Consider the following 26720-nt stretch of genomic DNA (forward strand, 5'->3'; position numbering starts at 1 on the left):
ATCTAGTCAATTAATGCTAGTGGGGGAAAGTTTGACTGACAAACTTTCTAGGGAGTGAGAAGGGACCACAAGACTATGTAATTTATTTCAGAAATCATCCCCACAACCATTATCCTCTTATACTTAGCCTGCTGCTTCTGAGAAAACCAAGAAAAATGCAAGAAGGCAGCTCTTGAACTAGCTTTAAAGGAGAAATCCCAGCTTAATGAAAGTCCAAATCCCAATGAGCTGGTGGTGGAGAAAGAATGTGCTTCAGGGTCTCTCAATCCATACTACTTATTTCAGTTGGCAGTCAATGTTTCTCATGGAGAGAAGAGAAGAAACGGAACATATACTCTTTCAAAAAGTGTCCTAATTGTCTCAGAAACTGTTTTGTCCTATATAACAATACAAATGAAAATAATAATAAAGATAATGATTTTTATAATGCTTTAAGTTTTACAAAGTGATTCATACATATTATCTCATTTGTAAAATGCCAGGATAGGACTTGATGATGCCTAGGGCCCTTCTAGTTCCAATAATCTTTGAATCTACAAAACCAACTTACTTGGTTTCATTAATTCAGTTGGCATAAAGCTGGTATTAATGAGCTTAAAAAATAACCACATGAGCTGCTTAGCTTTGCTCTCTCCACAACCACACACCCTTAATTCAAGTAGTTATACTTCAGAAATGCATACTGATGGTCACGAGTAATTGGCATCTTTTTTATGTGTGAAGGATAGGACATTAACTGTGCTATTACAATGTTGTGGCAAGATAGTATGTCCAGCTGCTAGCCTTCATCTTTCTGGCAGGCCCACAACAGAAGAATAGGGGTACTGGGGCAGAAATCAGGGAGTAGAAATGCTTTCAAAAGACTACATCTGTAAGATCACATGAAGAAAAATCGTGACCCGCCCCCTTCTTGGTAGCACAAGAAGTGCAGCTCATTGGGCGAAATAGATGTGCCCTTAGAAGTTTGTGTGCAAGTCAAATTATTGCAAGAAAAATCATTTTATGTTCAGTGACAGAACTGGCTATTAAAATGACTCCTGTACTAAATCCTCTTGTAAAGCAGAGGATCCTTTTCTAAAGCAGTCACTCCCTAATTTATCAGTTATATAAATCCAGATTTCCCTAAAGCATGATTTGTTCAAAGAAAAATCAATTAATACAGGAATCATTTTCCTCCCCTTTCTCCACATAATTTTCATGCTTGATGCACACACAGAAAATTCAAATATGGAATTAAAGCAGAATAGAAGAGATACAATTTTTAGTTCCTAAAAATCATGCCTGCACGCCACTTCCATGATCCACAAGGTTGGGAGTTTGGTGAGGAATACTTCAATCACCTGTTGCTTCACCCACTATTTTCACATTATAACAAACAAAACAGGAGTAGGGGAGTGGTGGGAGTGGTCCATCATGGAGAAAAAACTCAAGATTGAAGGAAAAGCCTTCTATTCCTTTCTCATAGCAGATAAAGTACTAGGCCTGGAATCAGGAAGACCTGAGTTCAAATCCAGCCTTAGATATTTTCTGTGTTACCCTGGGCAAGTCACTTAAGCTCTGTCTCCCTCAGTTTCCTTAACTGTAAAATGGGGCTAATAATAGTTCCTACCTCCCAACATTGTTGTGAAATTCAAATGAGATAATATTTGTAAAGCACTTAGCACAGTGCCTGGCATGTGCTTAATAAATGCTTCTTTCCTTCCTTCACTTCCCATTATAGAGTAAAACAACCCAACATTGTGAAGTATTATTTAACTCTGGTAAACAGCCCACTGTCACATAAGAAAGAACCAAGCTAACATGCCCCAAAGTGATCTGTGATAGGCAGTGTGGTACATTGGAAAGAACATTAGATTTGGAGCCAAAGAACCAGGATTTGAAAATGGGCTCAACCACTTACTACCTGGGGGCAGTAAGGTGGCACAGTGGATAGAGTACTGGAAGACTCACCTTCCTAAATTCAAATCTGGCCTCAGACACGTATAAGCTGTGTGACCCTGGGCAAATCACTTAACCCTGCCTCAGTTTCCTCATCTGTAAAATCATCTGGAGAAGGGAATGACAAGCCACTCCAGTATCTTTGCCAAGAAAACCACAAATAGAGTCATAAAGAGTTGGACACAACTGAAAAACTACTGAATAAGAAACCCAAACACATACCTATTTATATACATGTTATCTCTCTCACTAGAATGGAAGCTTTTTGATTTAAAAAAATTATAAATTTTTCTTTTGTATCCCCAATGCTTAGTGCAGTGACTGGCTCTTAACAAATGCTTGATGATTTATACACTGAAGGGCTGAATTATATCATCCAATGCCCCTTCTAGCTCTAAAGTCATGAACATATGAATACCTGAATTTCATGGGTGAGTTACTAATAAAGGCGAAAGCAACCCCTTAGGGCTACAGGTTGGCAACCAAATGCTCAAAGACATCTCAGATGCCCAGTAATCAATGAGTCTTAAGCTACCCAGAAATTTAAAATATAGTAAATCTTAAAATAAGGGTCCTTGGTGTTTAGGCACAATTAACACACTAGGCTAAGACAAGAAGGAAGTGTTTCAGCCTGTAATTAAACATAATTACTAGTATCCTCTAATTGGTTGGGGAAATAAGATTCTCTCAGTTGACAGGCTATAATTCTGATGCATAATAGAGAATGTGGAAGCCCTAACTGACCTCAGCCTGTGGATCCTCAGCACAGGCATAGTTTAATGGCCAAATTAATTCTGCGATTAGTTCTGAGATGACTCAAAGGAGCTTTCAACACAGCTTAGTATTATAAAATGCTAGAACTACAAGAGACCTTAGAGATCATCTAGTCCAACATCCTCATTAACAGATCAGAAACATGGACCCAAAGAGATGAAGTGACTGGAATAGGATCACACAGTCAGTAAGAGATCTGGGACTAGAGTCGAGATTTCTATCTCCTGCTCCAGGGCTTTTTTCCACCGCTTGCTGTTCATATATGTAGAAGGGGAATGAATGGAGCATGCTCAAATATGCCCTTCATGGTTCCAGTTGACCAATTTTGGGGTCCTGTTTCCTGTCAAGCATGATTTGGGGACTCACAATGGGAGGTGAAAGAGTCCCCTATTTGGCTGAAATACAGGAGCTGAGGAGTCCTTGGATATACAAAAGGAGGTATTGGAACATCTTTTCCTTTTCCTTGGTTCAAAATGTAGGAAAGAATCCAACCTGTATCTCAAGAGTCAAGAGGGAAAGGGCAAGTTCCCTGTTTCCCAACTTGGCCTCCATACATCCTTGAGTACATGACCACGTCAGTTCCTTATATGTTTGTCCTGATCTCAGGTGAAAGAATATCCCATGGTGAATATGCCTATGACAAGCAGAGATCCTATGAGTTCCAAACATTGTGAAGGTCCCAGGGATCCTGAGACGGCTAAAAATGTGGTGTGCCTAAAATGGCAATAGTTGATGTTAGGGGAAGGTCTGTATCAAAGAGGCCAGCCACTGGAAAGAGAACTGGCTCAGCTTATCCCTGGAGATGATCAGGCAAGGCCAAGGTGAGGTAAAATGGAAGCTGTCCTGATGAGATTTAACTCCCAGCCTTCCAACAGACTGTAACAGTAGTTCTAAATTGAGTTACTGAGGTCTGTTTAAATTGTTCTGTTCATATGTATTATGACTCCTTCTATATTTAGCATTTCTTTCCGTGTTGGAATAAACTACTTATTCCATACTTAATTCATAGTGAACAATGAATGTGTCTTTCAATCTTCTTCTTTCTTTCCTTTTCCTTTCCTCCTGCCTTCCTTTCCACTCTCCTTCCCTCCTTTCTTTTTTTTTGGAGGAATGAAGCCCTAGACTTGAGCCATAAGAAAGTTATCCCCAGAAATAGAAGCCAAGCTTTCCCCGGACTGAACCTAATCCACAAAACATGATAGCTGTGTACAAAACAGGGAGGGACAAGTGGACCTAACCCCTATAAATCCCAGCTACAGCGTATCAAGGCTAGATATACATAATGCTTTACAACAATGGACATTGCATAGAGTTGGAAATGCTTAAAACCAACCTTTTTCCCCCTCTTCAAGCGAAGAATTCATAGTTCTGTCTAAGAAGGGGGAAGGGATCTTTAAGACCTAAAGCCCAAAATTAGGTGAAATATCACATGTATTTGTATTAGTATCCTCCCAGTTAGTGGCAAAGACAGTAATGTGTAGAGTAATTTAAAAAGGGAGAGGACACTTCTGACAAGGATAGTCAGAAAAGGATACCCCAAGAAGATGTCATTTGAGCTGAATAAGAAGTATGGACAGAATTTGGTAGAAGGGGAGCAAAACGATTTCCAATGGGGAAAGGGCAATAGAAAAAGCTTATACTGAGCACAGTGACTAAAGTGACTTGGCTGGAGTGGAATGTTCTTAAAGGAGAGTCATGAGAGAAAAACCCGGAAAGGTACCTTGTAATTGGTCTTCAGTGATGAGCAAAGGGATTTCACCTTCCACCTATAGACAACAGAAAGCCAACAAAGCTTTCTGATAAGGTAATTGGCATCATTTTCTTCCTTGTTTTAAGAAGATTACTCTGGTGGAAGGTATGTGGGTTTGGATGAGAAGAAACTAGAGACATTTCCTAACTTAAGATCCAGAGATACCTAGGGTGTCCGTAGATAGATTCCAGAGGGCCAGTGAACTTGGATAAGAAAGAAAAAAATGCATCTATATTTCTACTAACCCCTAACTGTAATTAAGCATTTGTTTCTATTATAAATGCAAACAATAAACCATGGTAGTATGAGGCTTCACCATCCTGCCAAATGGGTCCATGACATAAGAAAGGCTAAGAACCTCTGGACTAGAATAAGGCAGGTAAGTTAAACTGCTCTTAGAGTAGTATAAGTATGACATGGTAAGGGTCTAAACTAGTATGGAGGCAACAGGACTGGGAAGGAACTAATTGAGAGATTTGAAACACTTAAGACCTTGTTAAATGACTAGATATTAAATGGATGGGAAGAGGGAAGAGTCCAAGACGATTCTGAAAACTGTGGTATCATTGATATAAATGATGATGTCAGGAAAAGAAGCATATTTGGGGAAAAATGAGTTTGCTGCTGAAAGTGGAAAAGTCTAAGACAGAGGTATCAAATCCCCTACCTGACCATATGCATTCCATCACACTCCAGAGTGCTGACTGAACCAGACTGAAATGTAATTGGGAAATAGTAAATTAAAATACAATAAAATGTAGATAATATCACAATTTAAACTATGCCAATATGCAACCCCACAAGGATCCTCATTTATGGATTAAGGACCCCTATTCCTACTTTGAGTTTGATACCACTGATCTAAAGAATAGCAGACACTGACATTTAGGGGAAAGTACACTGTTCTTTTGAGAATATAAATTTTGCCAGCTGGGGACCTACATAGGTGTGCTATATGCCTTCCACCAACACAAATCAATAATTCCTAGAGAGTCTTGTGAGGGATACACTGACTTGCCCAGGATCACACAGTTAAGAGTATTAGAGACAAGATTTAAACCAAGATCTTCCTGATTCAAAGTCCTGCATTCTACCCATGAAGCTCCTTCTCCTCTATAATTAGAAACCTTAGCTAAGACATAATTTCATCCTGGGCATCTCAAGAAAGATTATGTAATTAATGGGAGATGAATACAAAACATCCAGAAGTGAGTAAATGCAAAAAATCCTCTATCATGAGTCAATAAAAAATTATTTGGGCTTAAAGCCTGGGGCCATTCTTCAGTCTGAGTCTCATATATCTAATATTCAGAGAAAATAAGCTTTAGACTTATCAGAGGCTAGATCACAAATAATAGCAACAATTTTCACATACATAATGTGAAATAATGCTTTAAAAGTTTACAAAGTGTTTTCCTCATAGCACCACCACTAAGTAGTGAAGGTATTATTATTTCCACTTTATAAATAAAGAATATGAGACCCAAATAGAATGATTTGCCCAGGGTGAAAGTGGCAGCTGAGGCAGAACTAGGCTAAGTGAACCAGGGCTTCTCCCAGGGTTCTGAAATTGAGAAGGACATGCTTCTTCTCTTGGTGGTCCAGCAACATTCCATTTTGCTGTTTTCTGTGCTTTGTGGTCTCATTGGCCCTGCACCACAACACCTTACATTATTCTCACTACAGCTAACAGTGCAGTAAGATGAACAGACCAGCACAAGGATGTAAAAAGAGCACCAGACCCCAAATTATGGAGTCCTGAACTTTAGTCTCAGCTCTGCCAACACAAAAGTATGTGATCTTGGGTAAGATCACTTCTCTGGATCGCAGAGAATCCCTCATCTTTAAAATGAGGGGGATAGACTAGATGATCTCCTAGATTCCTTTCAGCTATATTATTATATTATGCTATAACTTGTAACCAGACAAATGAATGGCTCAGGGATGACAGACATTCTAGTGTCAACCAGGAGAGAAATATTATTATCATTACTATTATTGTTGTTCAGTCATGTCTACATGACCCTATCTGGGATTTTCTTGGCGAAAATCCTGGAGCAGTTTGCCATTTCCTCCCCCAGTGGATTAAGGCAAATAGAGGTTAAGTGATTTTTGCTCAGGGTTACACAGATAGTGAGTGTCAAAGGCTGATTTGAACTCACTAGGTCTCTCTGACGCTAGGCCCAGCACTCTATACATTGAGCCATCTAGCTGTCTCTTACTATTATTAGCATTTATAATAATAGCTACCATTTCTATGCCACTTTAAGGTTTGCAAAGCAATGACTATTTTATGTTATCTATTTTAGTGGGGGCTTACACAGCCCCTCATGGCACACTGCATAGGATGTCCTGGAACTCAGTTTGAAGCTATTCCTGGACTCATTATATTTAATATCAGTGCTATGAGAAGAAAACTCTGTAGGGAAAGATTTCTCTTTTGGCCCAATAAGAATACCAGAAGCTATGAAGTTGCTGAACTAATAGCTATCCAGATAAGTCATTTGAGCTGGAAAGATGTACTGAATAGCCCATTAATCTACTTTCCAGAGATTTATGCTAAAGATTACAGCGCATCAGTTACTTGGTTCTTCTACATGCATTTCTATATCAAAATGGTAGAATGAATATTATACCACAACTGTTCAATCTTTGAGTAATTGAGTTCCTTCTATAGGATTAATACCATGCTTTTGGAGAAGGGAGGATAGGAAGATAAAATGGGGGAGAGGGAGGAGGAGCACATAAAGCTAATTCATGCCCCACTCCTGAAAGTGTGTAGTCTATTTTAGAAGACAAGTGCAACACAAGTAATAATGAAGTAAGGTGCTAAATTGTGGAGTACATCAGGTTTTAAGTGCTATTTGTATATAAGAGAAGAAAGAGTTCCTGTAACCTTGGAATAGTCTAGGAAGGTTTAATGGAAGAGGTAGATCTTGACCAATAGGTGTGTGATCCTGGGCAGGTCACTTGGCCTCTCTCTTATCTGTGGAACAAAGAAGCCATACATTATGGTTCCTAAGGTCTCTTTCAGTTCTAAATCTATGATTCTATTATTTGACTCTTGGGCTACAGAAATTCTGAACATTTGGCTATCTCCTACATTTCAACTGCTTAGTTAGCATCCACAGCCTAAGATGTCCTTCACTCTGGATAATTTTTTAATTAATGAATTTTGTTTTTTTTAAGCATAATCAATATTTCCAAATATAGCCACTCTTGCAATTGAACTTTCTCTCCCTTTTAACTAAGAAAAACAGTTAAGTAAAACCAAACCACCCAGATGCATCTTCAATTTATGACTTCATGAAATATATAAAGGTTAAAAACATTCCAAAGGTAATAATTTGAAAACCAAAGTTAAGAAACCATCCTAATAATACTAAGTCAACATGATGTCAACATTCTTCTGCATAAGCCTGGTGTAGAAACCAAGGACACAGAGCCATCCCCACAGGCTTCACCAGAACCCTAGTTAGTAATTCTTTCACTTGAATAGAGTCTGACAATGCACAAAGGCCAGTCGGGAGTGAAAGTTTAGTAGCAACAGAGTAACAGAAGAAAATCTCCCTGCAGGATGACCTATGCCAGCAACACACAGCCATGCCTCCAAAGCGCCCGGGAGGGGAAGATGGACCTAAGGATAGAGGCAATAACAGTAACAGGACTGGAAGTGGGGAAGGTTGGGGGTGGGGTGAGGTATGAGGTGTGAGGTATGGAAAAGAAGGGAAATCTGTGTCACCAATGCTCAGTTTGGAGAGGAGAAGCAGTTGCTGTAGAGTACAAGTCAGGGAGAGTGTCAGAGGAGCCATCTGCCTAAGCTCTGGATCAAGGCGCAAGTGGCCTTGCCCCAGTTACTATATACTACAACAATCCCATTTTATCTCAGAAGATGACATTTCCTCATCAAACTTAAAGAAATGGTATAAGAAAACACAGTTCCTTACTGCAAGAATTCTAAGGTCTCTGTACAAAATCCTCTCCCCTTCTCCCTCCAAAGCTCCAGAACATATTAGAACATACTTGACCTATATTTCCTAAGCCAGAAGAGAAATAAATAGTGGCAACTGCTGAGAAGTAAGGAAAAGAAGAGAAGGAGAGCCTTATGGATGATGGCCTTGCCTAAGTATGAGGAAAGCAACTGTGAAATAAAACCAACGATCACATAGTCCTTTTGTTGATGCTGCAAAGTATTTCTCCAGAAAAGTGACTTTATCATGAAAGCAAAATAAAGTAGTAGTAGTAGCTGTAGCTGCTGCTGTTGCTACTGCAGCTGCTACTACTACTACTACTAACCACCACCAACCACCACCACAATCACCAAATTTACCTTACAGGTATCACATGGCTGAATGAAGCCTGTAATCACATAAGTACTTACATATTACATCCCATTCTAACTATGCGCTTTGAGCCCAAGAGTCCCAGAAAAGCCAATAGCTGACAGTGTATATGCCCCAACATCAGTCACAACCAGGGCTTCTGTCTGACAGCATCACTTCTCCAGAACAAGAGGCACTTGAGATGTGTCCATTGGCTACACCCATCACCTCTGCCATTTGGGTAGGAGTAGGCACAAATTCCCCAGGCTTCCCACTAAGCAGCTGAAATACAGTAATGGATCTGTATGTTATATTTCAGGCAACATTTGTGTCCAGGAAAGAAAATCCAAGAAAAATTTGTTTATATATGTTCATTACTATGTAAATATTCAGAAGTCAAGGAAACATACATTTTGAACCTGAGGCAAAGAAAAGAAAGACAGAGAGAAAAGAAAGGAATGCAAAGCTAAAATTAACCTCATGCTGGTGCCAAGTTAACAATCCCATTTTTAAAGAAATGCTTCCATTCTCCCATCTAATTTTACATCCACATTTGCTTTTGTTTGTGCCAAGACATGTCAGATAATGATAGGGCCATCTCTCTAGACATCTGATTTCATTACTTCAGAAGCAGTGTAGAAATCACCCTCTACTAATTCAGATCAGGACCTTCTCTGAATTGTATATTCTAAAAATTGCCTAGAGTACAGAGAGATTAAGTGATTTGCCCAGGGTCCCTTATGTCTGAGGCAGAATTTGAAACCAGGTTATCCTGCCTTTAAGGTTTGCTTTCTTTTTTTTTCTTTTTGGAGGGGAGAAAGCAGGGCAATTGGGGTTAAGTGACTTGCCCAAGGTCACACAGCTCTATTCTATGCCACCTAGAGGCACCTAAGATTTGCTTTCTAATCCATGCTGGCTCTCACATATACCTCTAAATCAAAACATTGTAAATTTCTTCAATTAAATAAGTTAAAGGATAAGGGGATGTTAACATCAAATTCAACTAACCATTCCCACAAACCTTTGAGAGTAAAGTTCTAAGGGGACTGAAATTCAAAAAAGGCATACTGGGGTAGGGAGATATAGCATTATATAAACCTATCAGTACCAGGCACTGTGAAACACACAGAAGAATTAAGAGTTAGTCCTGCCCCCAAGGAGTTTACAATCAAGTTGTGAATCTCGCGAAACATTGTTTCCTGAATGCATGAAGTAGATTTGGTTTCATACACAATCTTCATTAAATCCATGTGCTCTTTCAAGTTTAAAATATTTTAAACTTTAAATATTAGGACTTGGAGAATGAAAGAAAATCTATCATTTTTCTAGTATATTTTTTCTCACAGCTGGTAAGAACTTTTACCCTGACTGCCTATACCTGTTCATATACACATACACATATACATTCAACATATGCATATGAACAGTTTATAGAATGAAAAAACCATAGATTTAGAGCTGAAAAGGGAACTTAAAGGTTATCTAATCCAATCTACTCAATTTACAGATGAGGCCACTGAGGCCCAGAGAGATTAAATGGCTTGCCCCTGGTCAGATAGGTAGTATACATCTTATTCAGTTAACAGTATACATTTTTCTTTATCACAGAAGCTACAGTAACAATACATTGTATACAACTACATAATACACTCTCTAAAACATCAATACATTTGTTTCAAATTGTCATTCACAGACTGATTCAATCACTCTACAAATAAATAAAGAAGTCTGCAAGGACTTTGTGAAGGTCGTGTGATGATACTGGCAAAAGCTGTAACTAGAGTCATAACAGTTACAGAAGATGAAATTATAAAGATACTAATTGTGTAGTAGGGGTAATAAATTTGATCAAACTGAAGAGTAACAAAACTAAGATTTCATGGTGAACCTAATTTAACCTCCTCACCCCAAAACACAATATTCCAGTACCCCTTAGTTAGAATCAGTAAATAAACTGATAACATAACTCCTGAATGAGAAATTCACTCAAGGTTCATCTCATGAAAGAAAGATGAGATAATGAAACCAGCTCAAACCTCAGTTGGAAAAGTTGGTTCAAAATATCCTATTCTATGTAAACAACAGTGACCCTTAAAAAACAAACTAAATATCTAAGTAGCTTTTAAAAGAGGTAACTCTAAAGTGGGTTGTTATAGTGTTGCTAAGAGGAATAGTCGAGAAATATTTAACTAGCTTTAAAAAATGGACTGTGCAATTTGGGCAATAATTTCATATATGTTTGAGACACAGCTTACATTTAATGTACTTCTTAAGTGCATTTGGCAATAAGAAGCAACGTCAAAGCAGTTATTTAAGGGATACAGCTTGGAAAAGGGGAGTGGTAGTAGCCCCAGTGAGAGATAATTAAGTGACAGCCCAAGTGCATGGAGAAGTATCTACATGACAACAGACCTAGAGAAAGTCTTCTGGCATGTTGGGTGCACTTCTTTCAGAGGATTTATGGGAGAAGACATGGAAAAGAGATACATAGAATGACTTCTATTGAAAGAATCATCATGTTAAATTACTCATCTCAAAGTAATCCGGGATTCTTCTCTCTCCTTCACTGTCCACGGTTCAGTTGCCAAGCCTTATGGCCCGCTGCTTCTTTCCTGTTCATTTCTTTCTTTCCCTCCACACATGGCCACCACTCTAGGTTAATCCCTCACCACCATCACCACCTGCCAGGTGTATCGTAATATCTTGGTCATTGGTTTCTCAACTTCTGGTTTCTCTCTTCAACTTTCTCCATACAATGATTAAAATGTTTTTATCTAAGTATCAGAAGCACTTGCTAAGGCAATAAGGATTTCACTCTACATCCTGAAAAAATGTCAATGGCCCCTTATTGCCTCTAGGATAAAATACCAACACTTCACTTTGATACTTGAAGTCACTCATCACAGGGCCGTCGACTACATTTTTAGGTTTTTTTCCCACACTGTTGTTCTTCACCTACTACATGTTCCAGCCATATTGGCCTATGTGCAATTCCCTGAATTTGACATTCCAGTTCTCACCTCCTCCATTATCCATGGGCTACCTGCACATTCTTCTCACCTCTTGCTATCTCAATCCTCATTGCCATTCAAGACTGAGCTCATAAACTCATACAGAAGCTCCTACATGAAGTCTTTCCTCATCCCCCTACTTCTTAGTGATCTCAAATTATCCTGCATGTATTTATTTTCAGGCTGGCTGCATTCCCCATCAGTACAGTAAGCTCCTTGAGGACAGAAATTGTTTTTTACTTTGTTGCTTAACACAGTACATTTAAATAAATGTGTGGTGAATTAAAGACCTGGATCATTTTCCATTTATGCCAAAGGATAGTGTATTCATATCCATGAGGCAACAGATTCACTGAAATACTAAAGGATTATTTTGGAAGCGATACTAGCCGTTTTAGTATCTCATACAAAAATGTCAGCTATAACACCAAGACTTTTGGAAGGTGATTAGAACTAGAAAGTAGAGGTATTTAATGCTGTATATAATAGTTGCTATTATATACAGTTTCACACTAAATACTGCTAAATTTGAAGAAAGTTTTAGTCAAGTAACTGAAAAACTTTCTTCTGATGAGATAAATAGATTTACAGGTTTCCATGTGACAAAATTAGAGATGTCCTTGGGGCTATGATGTCTTTCTTTGGCTCCTCCATATGGAACTTGATGTTCAAAACCTGATTACTGAACAACCAATCTAAAGCCATTCTTGAGATTAGGGGAAAGGAACAGATAAGACTCTCATTCCTAAGAGATAACCAACTTTCAGGCCAGACTGTGATTCAAACTTGAGAGGCTCTGCCCCACCCCCAATCAAAAGCAGCACTGAGATGGATCTGACAGTTGAGGCTCTAAATTAAATTTAACAGAGTTAAGGGAGAAGAAAAAAAGACACCAGAAGCTAGGGGGGAAATGACTCCAAACTCCCAAAAGGGTTCTTGACACAAGATGGTCCCAAGGCAGAGAATTTAGAATTGGAACATACCTTCAAAGTCATCAACTTCAACCCCCTTATTTATAGATGGGAAAGCGATAGACCTGAAAGGTTGGGTGATTTACCTGTACAGGAAGTAACAGCTGACCGAAGTTCTTCCATCTTCAAATCCAGTGTACTTTCCACTACACCACAAATGCCTCCCTGGGGTAGTAGAGAAAGATTGAAAGCCTATCTATCTAGCAGGCTATCTATATAAGCAAGGCACCACGCCCTACCTCATAACAATTTAGCCTAATTTGACATAATATAATTACCTTACGGGGAGGTAATCAATACTCTTGAATGTTAGACTTAACTAAACAAAACTATAAGGTGACAGAATATAAGTGCTTCCTGGACCCCAGAAAAAAAAAGAACTGCATAGAATCTCAGAACTGGAACCCCCTTGGAGGCCAAGCCACATCATCCCAAAGGACCAACCTATGGCAATGCATTTCACTTTTAGGCAACTCTATCTTTAGGAAGTAGGAAGTTTTTCATTCCATAGATCCAAAAGCTGCTTCTTCCAACTACTGCTTCCAGTTCTGCTTACTGGGGCCAAAGAGAACAACTTTGAGAGAGCTAATCATATACCCCGTAAGCATTGGGGGGGATGTTTAACCACGGCCTCTCTGAAAAGCCCAATATACTTTTACTTTACATTATTACATTTTGCATTATTAATATTTTCTCCATCATTTTCTTAATATGAGACAATCAACAAAACAATTAAATCAAGTCTTAATTTCTCAATTTCTGAGGTAGAAATTCTCACCCTGAAAGTTTAACCCAAAGAGCTGACTCTAACACAACACAATCTGCCAGTCTTCTCTTCTCCAGGATGAACATCCCCAGTTCCTTTCCCCTTTCCATCCCCATCTGGCTTAGTTTTGAGTCTATCATCCTAGCCGCCCTATTTTGGGTGCACTCCAGTTGACCAATGTTTTTTGTTAAATGTGGGGTACAAAACTGAACAATGAGGCAAAGTACATCAGGCGACCACCACTTGTTCACAGTACTGTGCTTTCATTAATGCAGTAAAAGATCACATTAGGGTTTTGGGCTTCCATGTCACGCTACTGACTCATACTGAGGTTTCTGGGAAATAGTAAAAATAGCTAGCATTTACATAGAGCTTTAAGGTTCACAAAGTGATTTACATATGTTATCTCATTTGAGCCTCACCAAAATCCTGTGAAGTATGAGTTATTATTATAACCATTTTATAGATGACAAAACTGAGACTGAGAAAAGTTCTTTGCCCAGGGACACACAGTTACTAAGTGTCTACAGTAGAATTCACACTCAGACCTTCCTGACTCCAAGTCTATCACTCAATCTCCTGCACCAGGGTTGTGGACCCTGTGGCCTTAATGTCACATGTCCTTCTAAATCCATAAGCGTGGCTTTTTGACTGAATCCAAATTTTAAATTTAATTTTAAAATTTGGATTCAGCCAAAAGGTCAAAAATTTGATTTTAAATTTAATTCTAAAATTTGGGATTCAGTCAAAAGGCCACACTTAAGGATTTAGAAGGCCACATGTGGCCTTAAGACTGCAGGGTCCCCACCCCTATACCGGTACCATCTAGGGGGAAAAAAGTTGTTTCACTCTTCTACTTAGGTGGCAGAAGAAAGATCACTCCATGAGTGAAGAAAAGAAGCCAAGGTGGTTATACCTCATGCATCATACAGCATTATAGGTTGCCTCCTCTTCACCTTCCCACTTCTGTCAGATGAATTACAAAAAAACACAAGACAGAAGCAGTCCTTCCTTTATTGGCTTTTGGAACAAATTCTTCCCAAGGCATTTTTATCAGCCCAGAGCTATTTGGTGTCTTGATAATGTATTCATAACCTTATAAACATCCTAATCAAAGTCAATATGTGAAATTGAGTCAAAATAATTCAAATGAGCTATGAATTTATTCAGGCAGGAGCTCCCTCCATCCCCTTCCCCTGATGAAACTGCAACTCTTTCACATTTTAGCAGACAGTCTTTATGAGTTGCTGAGGCAAAAAAAAAAAAAAAGTCACCTTTTTTTTTTCCTAATCAGTTTGCCTTTTGAAGATGAGCTGCTCCAGCTTCAGCTAGATTGGAGCTGAGACAACAAATACAGTCTTTCAAGAGTCCTACACAAAGGACTTTTCCAGCTTTAAGAACCCAGGGCTACCTCCATATCACTCCCGTCCATGACTCTAGAATTTTGACTCCTCTGTCCAGGTTAGAAAAGAAAACCAATAGCAAATTCCCAAGAAAATCTTCTTCATTGTATTCACTACTTGGATTGTAAATATTGGAAGAACAGAAAGAATGGAGTAAAGAAGGGTGTTTCAATAGTTCTTGACCTCTCTGCAGCATTTGATACTGTTAACCACCTTCTCCTCCTGGATACTCTCTCTTCTTTGGATGTTCATGACATTTCCCTCTTGGTTCTCCTATTTACCTGACCATTCCTCGGTTTCCTTTGCTGGATGATCATCCATCTTATACCCTCTAAATTGGGGGTGTGCCACAAAGTTTTGTTCTGGGCCCTCTTCTCTTTCCTCTCTACATTCTCTCACATCAGCTCCCATAAGTTTAAGTCAAGTACAGTGCCTGGCACATAAAAGGTGCCTAATAAATATACATTGATCTATGATGTGCAAATGACTCCCACATCCAACCCTAGGTTCTCTCCTGAGATCTAGACCCACATCACCATTTCAAACTGGATGTCCCAAAGGCTTATCAGACTCCTCATGTTCAAAATAGAACTCATTTGTCTTTCTCTTCTGAATTCCACTACTTAAGGGCACTCGCATTCTTCCTGTTAACCAGGTTCAAAACCTTGGTATTATCTTTGACTCTCCATTCTCCTTCATCTCAATCAGTTGTGAATTTAGTCACTTGTACTTTCAAACTATCCCTTTAGGGTGGCTAGGTGGCGGTACATAGAGCTTCAGGCCTAGATTCATGAAGACTCATCTTCCTGAGTGCAAATCTGACCTCAGACACTTACTAGCTATGTGACCCTGGGCATGTCACTTAACTCTGTTTGCCTTAGTTTCCTCATCTGTAAAATGAGCTGGAGAAGGAAATGGCAAACCATTCTAGTGGCTTTGCCAAGAAAAGCCCAAATGGGGTCACAAAGAGTCAGGAACTCTAGAAAAATGACAACAATAATAAATGTCCCTTTAACTAAACATCCAGTATGCTAGTACGAGTCTTATCACCTCTTACTGTACTATTGCATGAATAGCTTAACATTTTGAAAAACTGTGTTTCAACATAATTGGCAAACTTCTGTTTGCTTCAGTTTCCCCAATGATAAAATAGAGATAATAATAACACCTTCCTCCCAGAGCTGTCAAATGAGACCATATTTGTAAAGCACTTACCACAGTGCCTGGCATATAGAAATACTTAATAAATTATTGTTTCCTTCCTTCCATGGACTGATTTATGAAGCAGAGTATCTTAAATACCTATTAAAAGTGAGGTAATTAGTTATGTGCTGAATATATTCATTAAATGTAAATGTTTCCTGTGACTAGGGGATATTTGGTTAATACATAATTGTGAGCTGTGAAATATTATTGCTTTTCTCCTCTTGCATTTCTGCTCTAGTTATGATAAGTATATTTTTAATGAGAAAAAAATATTTTAGGGGGTTGGGTAAGAGGAATTATATAAGTGCTACAGTCAAAACAATGCTCTGTGTATTTGGGCATCAGAAGATAACAACACCTGACTGGAGCCCACCACAAAAAACACACCTCTGGCAAACCCTGCCAATTATTTCTTCCTTAGGGCCATGGCTCCCTATGGCTTCAGTTAATCAGAGAAAGCTGTTAGACCCAATGTTTCCCACAAATTGGAGGTCCCAGCATGTCTTTGAATATAAGAAGAAAAAAAAAAAAGAGAAACAAATTTAAGATGGCAGTCCCTTAATTTAAAGACCTGCCAGCTATATCATAGGTTCCTTTGTGTTAAAGCACTCAAGACTTCAGTTAAATGCAAATTCTAACTTGGAATGACACATTAAACCATTAGCAACTATTATCACCTTAGGTCAAGTTCATTATCACTAGAAACCTGGCAAAGAGCAGCTCCAAAAGGAACAGACAAAGAATAATTAAGATTTGATTGGGGGAAGGAAGGAGAGGATGCAGTAGTACCTGAGATTGGCAAGGAGATACCAAAAGAAAGCAGAGGTTAACAAAAAGAATTATGAAAAATACTAAGGATAAGTTCCTTTTCTTTTACAATTTCACCTAGAGCTCAATAAATTTAACCTTGATTAAGTGCAAAGACTTCTAGAGAAAACTCCCACTGCTAAGAATATCCAACAGGACCCTCTCCAAAGTATCCTTCAAAAACTTGAATTTTATTCTGTTGAGCTGCCTATTTTATTCTACAGTTATCTATGCCTCCTAACCCTCTGCAGTTCTATTGTTTTCATGTTTATTAACACTCTTATTTCCCCAGAAGGAGCACCGAATTTGGAATCCAAAGACCTGGATTTAAATCTCAGTTGCACCCTGCAAGACCCTGGGACAATCACCCTCTCTAGGTCTCTGGCCCTCAGTTTTTTTTTCCTTCATTTTTCAAATGCTTTATTAACTTCTGATTTACATCATTCATTTCTGCCAGATTTTGAGTTGCAAATTTTCTCTCCATTTTTCCCCTACCCACCACCCCAAAATAGCAGTCCCACAGGATATCCCCTCCTCCAATCTGCTCTCTCCCATATTTTCTCCCATACATACCCCTTTCGACTTTTCCAGTAGGGCATAGTGGATCTCTATGCCCCAGTGCTTGTATATCTTATTTCCCAATTACGTGTGCAATAGTATTAATAATAGTATATATATATATATATATATATATATATATATATATGTGTGTGTGTATGTGTGTGTGTGTGTGTGTGTGTTTTAAACATTTGATTTTAAAACTTTCAATTCCAGATTCATTCCCTTCCTCCCTTGTCACCGACTCTTACTGGCAAGATAAGCAGTTCAGTATAGGTTGTACATGTAGCTAATGCAAAACATTAATATAGTAGATATATTGTAAAAGACTGGCTATATTTCCCTCACTCCTATCCCACCTCCCACTTGTTCTATTCTCTACTTTGATCCTGTTTCTTCTCAAAAGTGGGTGCTTGCAACTTCCCTCTCCCCCAGCTTGCCCTCCCTTCCATCATCCCCCCCCTCTCATCCCCTTCCCCCCACTCTCCTGTAGGGTGAGATACCCTATTTAGTGTGTATGTCATTCCCTCCCCAGGCCAAATTCAATGAGAATAAGTTTGACTCATTCCCTTTTGCCTTCCTATTCTTCCCCTCCATTGTAACCATTTTCCCTTGCCTTTTATATATGAGATAGTTTACCCTATTCTGTCTCTTCCCCTCTCCTCTCATTATATTCCTCTCTCACCTCTTAATTTCACCTTTTAAGTATCATCCTTTCCTGTTAAATTGGTTCTGTGCCCTCTATATATGTATACCTGTAAACATATATACACACATTCACATATGTATTCATATGCCCATATACCCTCATACATACATATATATTTCTATTCCCTTCAACTATTTTCAAACTGAGAAAAGTTTCATCAGTTACAATTATTGATTTTACATGTAGGAATGTTAATAGTTCAACTTTGATAAGTTCCTAATGATCTCATGCTTCTCTTGCTTCTTGTATCTGAATGTCAATTTTTCTATTCAACTCTGGTTTTTTCATCAAGAATGCTTGAAAGTCCTCTATTCCACCTAATACCATATTTTCCCCTGAAACATGATACTCAGTTTTGCTGGGTAGGTGACTCTTGGTTTTAATCCCAGCTCCTTTGACCTCTGGAATATCATATTCCAGGCCCTTCGATCCCTCAGTGTAGAAGCTGCCAGATCCTGGGTTATCTTGATTGTGTTTCCACAATATTCAAATTGTTTCTTCCTGGCTGCTTGTAATATTCTCTCCTTGATCTAGGAATTTCAGAACTTGGCTATAATATTCTTAGGAGTTTTCTTTTTGGTATCTTTTTTAGGAGGTGATCGGTGGATTCTTTCAACCTCTATTTTGCCCTCCGGTTCTAAAACATCAGTGCAGTTTTCCTTGAGAACTTCCTGGAGGATGATTTCTAGGTTCTTTCTTTGATCATGGCTTTCAGGTAGTCCAATAATTTTTAAATTTTCTCCCCTGTATCTATTTTCCAGGTTAGTGGTTTTTCCCATGAGATATTTCACATTGCCTTCTATTCTTTCATTTGTTTGGATCTGTTTAACAGCATCTTGATTTCTCATAAAGTCATTAGCTTCCATTTGCTCCAGTCTAACTCTGAAGGAATGATTCTCCTCAGTGAGCTTTTGAGATTTTTTTTCCATCTGGCAAATTTGGCTTTTTAAGGCATTCTTCTCCTCATTGCCTTTTTGAGCTTCTTTTGCCATTTGAGTTAGTCTATTTTTTAAGGTATGATTTTCCTCAGTCAGGCTGTTGACTCTCATTTCATAATTTTCTTGCATCATTCTCATTTCTCTTCCCAATTTTTCCTCCACTTCTCTTATCTGCTTCTTAAGGTCCTCTATGGCCTGTAACCAGCTCTCATTTTCCTTTGAAGCTTTTCGTGCAGGAGTTCTGACTTCACTGTCTTCCTCCTGTTTCATGCTTTGATCCTTTTTTTTTCTCAAAATAGGAGTCTAATGTTGGGTTCTTTTGTTTGCTTTGTTTCCTTTCCTTGGTCATTGTGATAGTAATGGCAATTAAAGATTCCCCTGTATTGAGCTTGGTTTTCAAATTGATTGTATTAAAACCCAGAGCTTGTTAATCCCACCTGTGGGATGGACTTTTTGATGTGAAAAGAAAGTCCTGACTGGGAGGAGCTGGTGACGTAGATTTGGAGAGACACAAGAGAGAGGCGGAAGATCTTTTTTGGTAGCACCTCGTGGAGAGAGAGAGACTAAAAGAATTGCTGGTGGCCGCTTTGAATTGCCCTGGACTTTTGAGACCTGCCCCCTGAGCTGCCAAGGACTGAGGAGACATGGCTGTTTTGTTGGTACTTTGTCTGTCTGTTTTGATGTTATTTTGCCAGATTTGTCCACTGGTGAAAGACTGTCCTGTTGAAGAAGTCCTGGAACCTGGCATTTGGTTAAGAAGGCCTGAGACTGTCCTGCAGACAGAGAGTGAATACTGTCCACTGGTGAGGGACAGTACTGAGAGTGAATACTGTCCACTGGTGAGGGACAGTACTGTTGTTTCAGGGGTCTGGAGACTGTCCGGCAGACAGAATGAATACTGTCCACTGGTGAAGGACAGTGCTGTTGTTGCAGGGGTCTGGGAGCCTTTCTATTGGTTCAGAAGCCCTGAAGAAGGATTTTCTTGTTGTATGTTTACAGAAATCCTGGGAGAGGGCTTTGCTAATGTGTTCAGGGGTTCTAGGACTGTTCTACAGACAGAGGATAAATTCATGAAGGGACTGGCAATGTATCTTATGGCCTTGCTAAGCCTTGTCTCCCCAGGAACTAAGATTGCTGAGAACTTGCCTCGTGTCAAGATGAAGAAAAGACCTCCATTTGGGTATTAAGTGCTGTGTTTAAACTTGATGTAACTCTGGGGTAGATTCAATTGTGATCCAGGGGTGGGGAACTTTTGACCTTTTTGTGTTCTATGGTTGAGCAAATGAATGTATTTTACTTATGTTTGGAAACTAATCTCCATTTGAGAAGAGGGGCTTTGTGGTGGACTTAATTCAGGTATAGCCTAGGGGTGGAGAAGTATTTGGAACAGAGACTTTGTAATTGATTGAATGATTGGAAAGTCCTGGGGTGGGGTAGGCCTTGGAGATTATTTAATCACACTTAGTAAATGCTGTATTTTGAATGATGTCATGTTTTGATCTTCTCTGTTCTGGGTTTGTTACTGAATAAAATAGAGAGCACCTATGCTGGTATTTCGAACCTGGGAAGTTGCCTTTGCTTGGCATTATATTACAGTCATGTTGTCTGGCCCTCCGTTTTAAAATAAAAGGGTAGATGGGAAGAATTCTAAGATCCCTACTAGGCTCCACATATATGATCCTTCCCACCCTACCCTCTTACTGTGACTGTGGTTATGTAAAATTAAGAAGACCCTAAATTTAAAAAGAAATTGAGCCAGGGTCCAATAAACAATATTTAAATGGATGTACTTAAATTTAGTGCATCCATTTAAATATAAATATTTCAATAGAGAAAAATAAATAATACATGTGAACAAGAAAGCAGCTTGGGGAGAACCTTAGCCTTCATATCCTTTTACATACAAACTAATCTGAAGTGTCAGATCACCACAGAGGATTCAAGGAGAGAAATAGCTGACAACCACATGACAAAGGCATCTGAAATACACAAAGGCCAATAAAGAGTATACACATGCCCATGGCAAATGAGTTAGCTGACATTAAACATGCTCCTCATATTCTAAGAACTAATGATGCCAATTATTTAATCACCAAGGCTCCATATGGGTATGCTACTAGACTCTCACCAAAAGTCTGTTTCTGTTTACTTTTTCTTAACTTTATTTTTGAAAAGTCCAGAGTTGAGCACTTTTGCTTGCCAATGAGCAGTCTCCATCTTGTCCATCTGCACATGGCCATTTTCTATATAGAGATGGTAACAAATTCAAATGTAACACAATGGTCCATTGGACTTCAGACTAGACAGTGGCAACTCCCAGTTGGCTCATATCTTAGCTCAAATCCAATTCACATGTTACTTAATAAAGATTTATTAAGTGTCTACCATGCATAGGACTAAAGGACAGCATAGAGAGCTGTCCTCCAAAGCAAGAAGTTCTGCCTCTGACACTTACTGGCTATGTGGAAACTCTAAGATGGGTAGTTGCAGAGCACATGCCAATCTGCTTTGGGAGAAGGAGTTTACTGTCTACACCAATAAAATCACAAGTTCAGTCCCCCAAAAAGGAACATATGTGGGAGAAAGCTGATAATATGGAAAAAGTACTGACCTTGGAGTCAGGAAGACCTGTCTTCAATTCCTACTTTGATACATTAGCTGGATTCTCACAGGCAGCTCCCCAATGCTCACAGAGCATTGACAAATAGGCTTGGGGCAGGGATGGGGTTGGGGGAGAGGGTGACCATAAAAAAATGAGACAGTTTCACAGACCACATATAATCAATCTTGACAAGAAATTTCTCTCTCCTATTATATATGTATTTCTAGCACTCAAAATCCAGACACAGCTTCAGCTAGACTATGTAATCTGTATGGCCAGAAGAAAGTGTGCTTCCTGCCCTCTCCCTCCTCTCTCCACAGTTATCTATGTCTCCCCCCTCCAAGTTTGTTTATTTAGTTTTGGTGCACTCAAAATCTTGCTAGAACAGTAAGAGCCTTACACCAATAAGTAAGAGCCTAACACTTTCTTTCCCAGAAATAGGCTCAGAGTATTAGTGAGAATAGGGAATTGTGTGGTTCAGAAGTGAAAGCAGGCATACATATGTGCCATTTGTTGCAGGTAGGGAAGGATTCCCTGGGACTATTTCACCTACAATAGAGAAAACAAGTAATAGCTGACTACACTAGCACTTCTATCTAGATATTTAGGGAAGGTATATTTTTAAATTTTATTTATCTCATTTTTATTTTATTTATCTCATTTGATCCTCACAACAACCCTTTAAAATAGATGTTTATTATCCAACTTTATAGGGGGGAAACTGAGGCTGAGATAAGTGACTTGACCAGGGTCACATTGCTAAGAGGTGAATTTGAATTCCTTACTCAAACTGCAAGGCTCTATACATTGTGTCACCTAGCTGTCAAGCATCAGCCCAGTTGTTTTTGTTGTTTCAGTCTGGCCACTACACAGTAGCCAAAGAGTGCCATGAAAGCAAATGGAGTGAGTTCAGCAGAAAGACTAGCCGAGGCTCAGAGGAGCAATACAGTCACTGTGCTTAAGATTTTTGGTCCCAGGCATTTCTTCTACTTGCTTCATCAAATATTCTTCATGGGGTAGAGGAAGGAGCAGATATCAGGGGTATTTGGGCCAGGAACCATACAAAGTCTGCACCAGAATCAGAGAAGTAAGCAAGATGACTGTGGTGGTCAGCCCCAGTCTGACATTGCCTACCAAATGTGTACTTGTGACTTCTGGGCCAGAGAGAAGGATGTATGGTAACAGCCTTTGGGCATCTGTAACAGAGATGAGACTTAAAAGAAGTATTCTGTCCACTGCTGACAGAGGTCTATTGTTGATTTCTTCTAATGAAACAGTTTCCTTCCCATTAATAATTCCAAAAGACTTTTCACAGCAGCCCCTACACTGGATGGTGACAAGTCAAGTCCCATCTAGCTCTGCTACTGCCACACATGCTAGGCTGTTAGCACAGCAATGGCTTTCACAGCTCATGCTAATTCTTAGGGGCAGAAAAATATCCAAGAATATTTTGGTTTTTTTGTTTTTGCTTTTTTGGAGGGGAGAGGGTGGGTAATTGGGCTTAAGTGCTTGCCCAAGGTCACACTGCTAGTAAGTATTAAGTGTCTGAGGTCACATATGAACTCAGGTCCTCCTGACTCCAGGGCCGGTGCTCTATTCACTGAGCCACCTAGCCCCCTCCCCCCCGAATATTTTTTAATCCATCTGGGAAACCCTGAAACTTCCTTTTCTTCTCAGCTTAAGAAGAAAGGAAAGAAACATTTATAGAGCACCAACTATGCATATGTGTCAAGCACTGAGCTTTATAAATAAAATCTCATTTACCTGGAGTGCCTTATAGAAAGTTTGTGTCCAGAAAAAAGTGCAAGCAAATATATGAGATAACTTGGGAGTAGGATTGCAAACTGGCAATTTTATGGCCTGATCTCTTTTTTATCCAAATGATGTAGTTAACATTTAGATAACACAAATTGCTTTACATTTTATTTATTTCATTTGATCCTCACAACAACCCTTTAAAATAGATGTTTATTATCCAACTTTAGGGGGAAAACTGAGGCTGAGAGATAAGTGACTTGACCATTGCTAACAAGTGAATTTGAATTCCTTACTCAAAGTGCAGGCCTCTATACACAGTGTCACCTAGCTGTCAAGCATCAGACCAGTGGTTTTGGTTGTTTCAGTTTTGGTAATAACCCCACTTCAGAGTAGCTTTCTAAATGGCAGGAGCCACACTGACAAGGGAATAGCAAAGCAGCTGGGAGGGCAAAAAGATAGAAACTGGATTGTAGGAAGGAGTCATGGGCATTCTGGTCCCATTTCAATCAAGCACAGTCAAGAGAGATGATAACAACTGGGATGTATCTTTCCAAAAACAAGCAAGAGATTGCTCTTGTACTTAAAAGATTGTCTTCAAGATGTTTGCTATTTTACTAAAATTCATGAGCTCTAATACTTTATACAAAGTTTAATTTCTCCTTGACATATACTGTGAGGTAGAGAGCACTCAGAGTGAGAGGTCGGAGATTTTAGTTTCTGCCCTACTACTGAGTGACTCAGTGATCTTGAATAAATCACATCCTCCTCTGGACTTCAGATTACTCCTTGGAAAATAAGGGGATAAGACTAGATAGTATTTCAATTCTTTCCCATATGAACTTCATTCTACACTTCTAAATTGTGAATTTCTCAGATTTGTTTTTTGCTTAAAGTGAATTCTGTCATCATAACATAAAGTAAAATCCAAAAAGAGCTAAATTATAAATTAAAATGATTCAAACTCAGCCCTCTAGATTCTTTTCTGAAAAGGAAATGCATGCTATTTAATTATCTTAATTGCCTTGTGATTAGAATCAGCGGGAAATTTTCTCTCAGATTCCTGGTTCTCTGGCATTTTCTCAGTAACTGGGCTAAAATGGCTTACAGTACCATTATAACCTGCAGCTTTATTACTCTAATTTCCAAAAAATGACAATTCTGTTTCTTCTCCTCTCTTACCAAATGAGCTTAGATGGAATTGTGATAAATCAACAATAGTATACTTTCAAATTATGTGCACTTCAAAAAGCTGAAGGTTTGTAGATTAAGACATACAATTTTAAAAACTAGTGAATTCTGGGGCAGTTAGGTGGCACAGTGAATAGAGCACCAGCCTTGGAGTCAGGAGGACCTGAGTTCAAATCCGGTCTCAGACACTTAACACACACACAGAAAAAAACTAGCCATGTGACTTTGGGCAAGTCACTTAACCCCAAAAGCCCTACTTTCCCCCCTCCAAAAAGCAAAAAGAAATATCTAAAAAAAAAATAGTGAATTCTTCCATTCCCTCCTTATAAAGAAGCACATGGCATTGGTGATAGGCAGCTGGCCTCTGAGGCAAGAAGATTTGGGTCTTAACTTTGATACTTATTAGCTATGTGACCCTGGGTAAGTCATTTAACCTCTGAGTGCTCTAAATCCCTAGTCCAGGGATGTCAAATTCAAATAAAAATGGGGGCCCACTAATGCATAGATAAGCATCCCTAAAGACCACAGGTTGACTTAATTAAAATGTAACATCTGTTTTGTTATATTTTTATTTTGCTAAATATTTCTCAATTACACTTTAATCTGAATTGTTGGCACTAAGGAATGTTGTGGACTGCTGATAATCCACTGCAGAGTGTATGTCCCCTCTCCTCTGGGCAGCTAAGATAATAAGTTGCTGAGAAGGTGCTAACCTGCCTTGGTAGCAGGAGTTTCTTCATCCCCAAAGTTCCCTAGATCAGTACTATCAGACATCTAGTCCTTACCTCTAGTTTTTTAGTTTGTTTGTTTGTTTTGTCCTGGGCAGGAAATGAAGGGCTTGGGGATGTGGTGTTATTTTCAATAGTGCTACTAATTGAAGGTATAAACTTTTGAAGAGAAAGGTAAAAATGGAAAGTGAACAGATAATAAGATGATGCCAGGAAATATAATTTCGATTTCAGGATTCAATTTCATATATATGAATGATAGATTTTTTTATAAAGGATTGTAAAAAAGACACTTGCCTCTCCGATTTAAAAATCTAATCAAGATATCTTTAAACTGAAAATAGAAGGAATAGGAACAGAAACTGTCCATATACAGCCACCAAGCCAGATACTATAGAGGACAGCTAGAAAAATTCAGGAACAATATTAGTGGAGTAGATCAGTAATTCACAGGACTTCCTGGTAATTCATCTCTATGAAGAGGAACAGTAATATAATTTGTGGCCTCATGTCTGCACATAATGTACACAGAGTATAGGTAATAAATAAGGTGAACTAGAAATACTGACAAGAAGAAGAATTTTGACCTCAGAGGCAAGACTGGGACTTATGAAGTTGTGACTCATGACTAATATAACTTTTAAGTTAATTAATAGCATCTCATGTTTGAATGGTGCTTTAAAATTTGTAAAAAAAAAAAAAAAAAAAGAAAGAAAGAAAAACAAAACAAAACAATGTACATACATTTGTAAACCTAGTTTTGATTGACCCTCTTACATAAACTAAGTATACTATTACTATAATTTAAAGGAAGACTAGAATCTTAGAGAGTAACAGTTAACTTTCATGGCTAAGAGAGTCTATGAGGCAGAGAGACAAAGTTCGAAGAGAATTTCTCTTCTGAGAGACTGTGAGTTAACTGTTATGAAAAAGAGCCTGAAGAGATTAACTTTTATTCTATGAAGAAAACATCCCAAGAAGAGACTTGAAGTCTCACCCCGAAAGAGCTGAAAAGAACTATAGTTCCCATGTTTCTGGAGAAGTTAGCAGTTGCAGATTATGATTATAGAGACCTAGCTGTGAGCTGTCTCACAGTTGATACACTGTTGAAATATTTAAATATATCTTTGTACTGTTTTCACATACTTCTGTGAAAACATTGTATTACCAATAACACTGATGTTTGTCTAAGCCTATGAGATCAGGGTTTGATATTGAGGTTGGGGAGGTATAGTGAAGGGGAAGAGGAAGAGAGGGATAGAAAGAGACAGAGACAGAGAGACAGAGGGAG

At 38.8% G+C, this 26720-nt stretch overlaps 1 protein-coding gene and 1 long non-coding RNA gene across 2 annotated transcripts in view; one reads left to right on the plus strand and one right to left on the minus strand.

The window, feature by feature from the left end:
• The window catches only part of KIF5C (kinesin family member 5C), a 195233-nt gene that overhangs the window by 136877 nt on the left and 31636 nt on the right, over positions 1-26720 (minus strand). The gene's annotated exons all lie outside the window — the stretch shown is intronic.
• On the plus strand, positions 19562-20721 carry LOC138145004 (uncharacterized). The gene is made up of 2 exons (XR_011164072.1): positions 19562-19913; positions 20129-20721. It is a non-coding gene; the product is annotated as an uncharacterized lncRNA (long non-coding RNA).

This window comes from Petaurus breviceps, unplaced genomic scaffold (genome assembly GCF_028583685.1).
Source record: "Petaurus breviceps papuanus isolate PSGF00001 unplaced genomic scaffold, PetGlider_PUasm1.0 90723, whole genome shotgun sequence".
Lineage (NCBI taxonomy): Eukaryota > Metazoa > Chordata > Mammalia > Diprotodontia > Petauridae > Petaurus > Petaurus breviceps.